The following is a 5,066-nucleotide window of genomic DNA, read 5'->3' on the forward strand; positions in this document are numbered from 1 at the left end:
TGCGGTATTTTGACCAAAAAATGGACACAATCATTTCTGAATATTTTCTCACTTTCAAAATGTTCAGTGGCACCAGACAAATCCATACATATATAGTTTCTATCCATCTATCTATCTATCTCTCTCTTTATCTATCTCTCTCTCTCTATCTTCCATACATATATAGTTTCTATCCATCTATCTATTCATCTCTTTATCTATCTCTCTCTCTCTCTATCTATCTATCTATCTATCTATCTATCTATCTATCTATCTATCTATCTATCTATCTATCTATCTATCTATCTATCTATCTATCTATCTATCTATCTATCTATCTATCTATCTATCTATCTATCTATCTATCTATCTATCTATCTCTCTATTAATCTATCTATCCATCCTATCTATCTATCCATCCTATCTGATCACAACAAACTCTGACAACTAGTCCAGGTGGTCAACAGTCTCTTTGCCGTGGTTGTAGTTGATATAATTAAAAAAATATTTTTGGCTTTCTTTTCCTTCAAAATTCCCTGAACCATTCAGTCAACAAGTGCGTTTTGTTAAAGTTCTCACTGCACGTCTTCACGTCTGCAGGCGCAGGCTGTGAGCCTCGGCTGGATTGGGCAGCGTCTTCGGAGTCCACCGTCGTCACAACGGTCGGCCGCCCCCGACAGCGGAGCTCCTCCCCGACGTTCGGCAGCAGTTGCACTCGCTCACTCGCCGGCGGAGAACCTCCAGTAACCGCGGCAACGTTGGCCAGAACATTTTATTATTTAACTAATTCGGGGGCTCAACTCATTAATAACCAATTGTTTGTCATTAATAGTCAATTGTTAATAAATTCTAATGTTCATTTGGTTCCCTCTCGCTCTCTCTACACATCATTTGAATTTGGTACAAATAATGAAGTAGTTAAGACATCCGCCAAACCCCTAAAGTGAAATTCCTCTAAGCTCCAGCACAACCGCACGTATTCCTTTGCACACGTGCACGGCTGGCGCGTGTGAACGTATGTGCGTGTACTTACACACGTCTGAAAAGGCACAGCAAAAGGCAAAGCAAAATTTAGCAAATGGCAGCCAATGTCACCCCGGAAGCAGAAACGCTACTGGGATGACCCCAGCATAATTAGAAGGTTCTTATCTTGGCGCCACCTGGAGGATTAGGGCTGTTCACACTCTCAACACTAATTTTATACTTTGGCTGCGTAGTGCACTCGTCACACAATAGTTTCATTCGGTAATCATTGAAAAATGCACGAAAACACATCAGGTTTACAATGCATCAAAAATCATGATTTAGAATGGGACTCATAAACTCTCACTGCACAGTATAAGTCTGTGGGCTGATGTAAGCAGACACACGTACACAGCCTGAAAGTCTTGAGTGCGCGTGAACGTCCGTGCATGTGCACGTGCACGCACGCACATGCACGCGCATACATTCATATCCACACATGAACATTTGGTAAGTACTCTTATTTCACTAAAATACTCTTTGTCATAACTGTCCCATTCATCTCACAAACACACACGCACACACGCACACACACGCTCACGCGCTCGCGCACGCACGCATGCACATACGTTTCTTGTCAATCACAATACAGCTTTTTATGCATGGAGCGCCACTCCCACAGCGCATACATCAGCGAAAGCAATGAGATTTGCATACAGCATTTTCATTTTCCAATATGAGCGCGCGTTTTCACTTGCACACGCGCGCACGGCTGAGGCACGTGTACGTGAGTGTATATTCCTGTATGTGCACGCACGCACACACACAACAAATCGACTCACGCAAACTCATGCCACAAGCACATACGTCATCTCGAAGCAAAATCATTAGTTGTCCTTTAGCGCCACATGGTGGATTAAGGCTGTTAACACTCTAAACTCCAATTTTCGATTTTCACGGTTTAGTAGACCCGTCACACAATGTACTCATCGGGTATTCATTGAAAATGCACGAAAACACACCAGGTTTACAGTAAGTCCAAAATCATGCTGTATAATGGGAGTCAATGGGACAAAAAATGGCAAAATACGTCCTGCGTAGTTAAAACAATGAAACCAGCTAACTCATGCAGGACTCATTTTAAAAATGACAGCATGGTGCCATTTTGAACTTCGGCATGTTCTGACCATCTGGGTGAAAGTTCAGCTCCCTCGTGTTATTTTTTTTATGCTTTGGCTTTGATGTAAAATTCTTTGATCTGAAATATCCAAGAAATGGTCAAATACCGCAGGAGGGTTAAACCGGTGGAAGAGTGAGGCATCATCCAGTGTGAATGTGTGCGTATGTGTCGACACGTGTCTCGCAGATGAGCCGTGACTGAAGAAGCTGTGTGTGTGAAAGAGGTTGTCCTTGGTGAGTAGGACAACTCATACTTACCTGGCAGGGGAGATACCATGATCAAGAAGGTGGTTCACCCAGGGTGAGGCTCAGCCATTGCACTCTGGCTGTGCTGACCTCTGCGAATTCCCCAAATGTGGGACTCTCGACTGCACAATTTCTGGTAGTGGGGGACTGCGTTCGCGCTATCCCCTGATAACTTTGTCAAAATCAATACACCTGTCAATTTCTTCTTCTTATTCTTCATGATGCGCATCGTAGGATACATCTGTCAGATAGTAATTGTGGCATAACCATTTCGTCAAACGGACCCTCAGGCCCCGCCGGATGCCCATTTTTTGGGCCGGGGGGTGGTTGGTGTCGGCTGACAAATTTTTAAAAAATAGCTGGACTAAGCAAGTGGCTTTTAGTCAGGCCCACTAATCGGCCCTCATGGGTGCGACGTGCTCGCGGGGCGGCGGAATTTAATCTCAGCCTACTCGGTGAAAGGCTTCTTTTTAGGCTTCTTTCTACTCCCGCGTCGACGCGAGCGACAACTGATGTTATAGGGATTGTGGTATTGCCCCTCAGCACCCCCCGCCTCCTCTTGTAATAGTATGCCCCAGTTGTAGGTGGGAGGCGCGGGTTACGTGATGTGAAAATAAGGAAACACAAACACGCTTGAACGCACGTTGTTGTTGCACGTCTCTTCTTACACAAACAAATGCCACATTGATTAACATGACTAACGCATTGTGAAATACGCCATAGCCAAGCAGCTGTGTATAGTGGTTTGCTGGAATGCTTTTATTTTGAAGGAGGGGACGTGTGGAAGATAAATAAGTAACTTGACTACGACTTCTGGCTGCTGTTTGACCCAAATAATTATACGATAAATCGAGCCCGGGGCTCGCAATGCAAGTAAGCACACGCACGTTGGCTAAGTACTACTGGCGAGATTGAAGCGTGTCCACAGCGGGTTCAAATTGTAAATTAGTCAGCTAATGATCTTTAAAAAGCCTCTGCCGTTAGAGCATTTCTCCCGCGGAGATGTCAATTGTGGATGCTTTGTTTTTTGGTCGGAGGGCGGAACGGGGCCGACAATGTTTATGAATATGGCCGAGGGGTCGCGGCCGTAAGGGTACCCAAGTCAAGGGTGGAGGGTCGCGGCCGGACAGACAAAAAATGGTCTAATGCCCAGCTCTGGTAAACTCTCAATACGCATTTGTGGATGCTCAATAGGCATTTGTGACTGTGTTTACGGATATGATTTTTTTGACACATTTGTGGATTGAAATGCGCATTTGTAAATGGTTTTGCTTCAATAATGACCCCATAGATTGGCCAGTACCATTCAAACCCGAGCATCGACAATTCTGGTTGGCTAATACGTCTATCACTCAAACACCAAAGGGGAGGAAAAAAATACATTTTTGAATATAAAATGACACTTTCTTGCGATTGGATTATTGCGCCAGGTCAAACCTCGACGTCGATTAAATTTCGATTTATCGTGCAGCCCTAAACTTATCATTGGGTTCAGCGCAAGCAAAATTAGTGTCCACCAGACATGTCCACGACACGTGTATTGCTGCTTTGCTATTGGACACTTTGGGCCACATAACCCAAAGTACCCAGCAATTGCTCAGCTTTCGTTTCATTTGCAGGCGGGCAAAAACAACACAGTTGCACTAGTCATTACCTAAAATGCGTGTAGTTGTTGTTTGGGCTGTAAATGTGTTTGTTATGGCTATTTGACGTTTGTCACCGTCACTGTAGCTCATCCGGTCAGGAATGAAGTGGACCCCTGTGCCGATATGTAGTTATCGCTTCTCGGCCTTTTGGCTAAGATCAAGTGTAGTATCTGTTCTTATCAGTTTAATATCTGATACGTCTCCTATCTGGGGACTATATATTAAATTGATTTTTGGAACTGGGAGATGGAAAAGGGGCTTGCTCCGTCCACTCCATGCATCGACCTGGTATTGCAGTATCTCCAGGAATGGTGCACCCCCTCTGCTGGTTAACAACAAGCATTAAACTTGGTCTGACGTTTCACGGTGGTGTTTCGGTCTTTGCAGCCAATACTCATGATTACAAATGCCCCATGTCGCAGTATCCTAAGAAGTGAAGGCAAGACTTCTGATGTTGAAAGTTTGCGATATCATTTCAGAAGGATATAGTTTAGTATTTTATTTTAATCTTTTTCCCTTTCAAGATAGAAAAACAATTAAAAGAATACAAAGTCATAGTTTTATCAAGAAAGACCTTTGTTTCCCACCATAAGAAAACATTGTCTTGCTCTGCCCACGCTACTCCAAAAAGAGCTAAAGTAAACAAGGATATTTGTCATACTTCAAATTTTATTAAAATGCTGTTACACCACTCGATGTCAGCAGTGTAAAGAATAAGAATAAGAATAAGAATGCCTTTATTGATCCCACAGTGGGGAAATTTTCATTGTTACAGTAGCAAAGATATAGGTCACACAGGGGCGGCGGCATAATGTGGCCATTAATGTATAACATTGACGGCAAACATTTAGAATCAAACCTATGTAGATATACGCAGTAACATGTGTATATACACATGTGTATACACACCAACCTACATCTACATAAAAAATATGAGGAACACTCATTTCGGCCTGTACATAGTACAGAGGAAAAAATACTCTAAGTGACAGTGCTGCAGTGCTGTAGTGAAATGTAAGGAACAGCATTGGATAAAAATAAAACTAGACTAAC

General features: G+C 43.3%; 2 non-coding genes across 2 annotated transcripts; both read left to right on the plus strand.

Annotated features, from left to right (window-relative positions):
- The first annotated feature begins 2,371 nt into the window (after nucleotides 1-2,371).
- LOC147145239 (U1 spliceosomal RNA) lies at nucleotides 2,372-2,535 on the plus strand. The gene has a single exon (XR_015087679.1). It is a non-coding gene; the product is annotated as a U1 spliceosomal RNA (small nuclear RNA).
- A 1,609-nt stretch (nucleotides 2,536-4,144) lies between these two features.
- Nucleotides 4,145-4,335, plus strand: LOC147145240 (U2 spliceosomal RNA). Its single transcript, XR_015087602.1, has one exon. It is a non-coding gene; the product is annotated as a U2 spliceosomal RNA (small nuclear RNA).
- Nucleotides 4,336-5,066: the final 731 nt, after the last annotated feature.

Source organism: Filicampus tigris, chromosome 7, assembly GCF_054856515.1.
Source record: "Filicampus tigris isolate MCC_2025a chromosome 7, RoL_Ftig_1.0, whole genome shotgun sequence".
NCBI lineage: Eukaryota > Metazoa > Chordata > Actinopteri > Syngnathiformes > Syngnathidae > Filicampus > Filicampus tigris.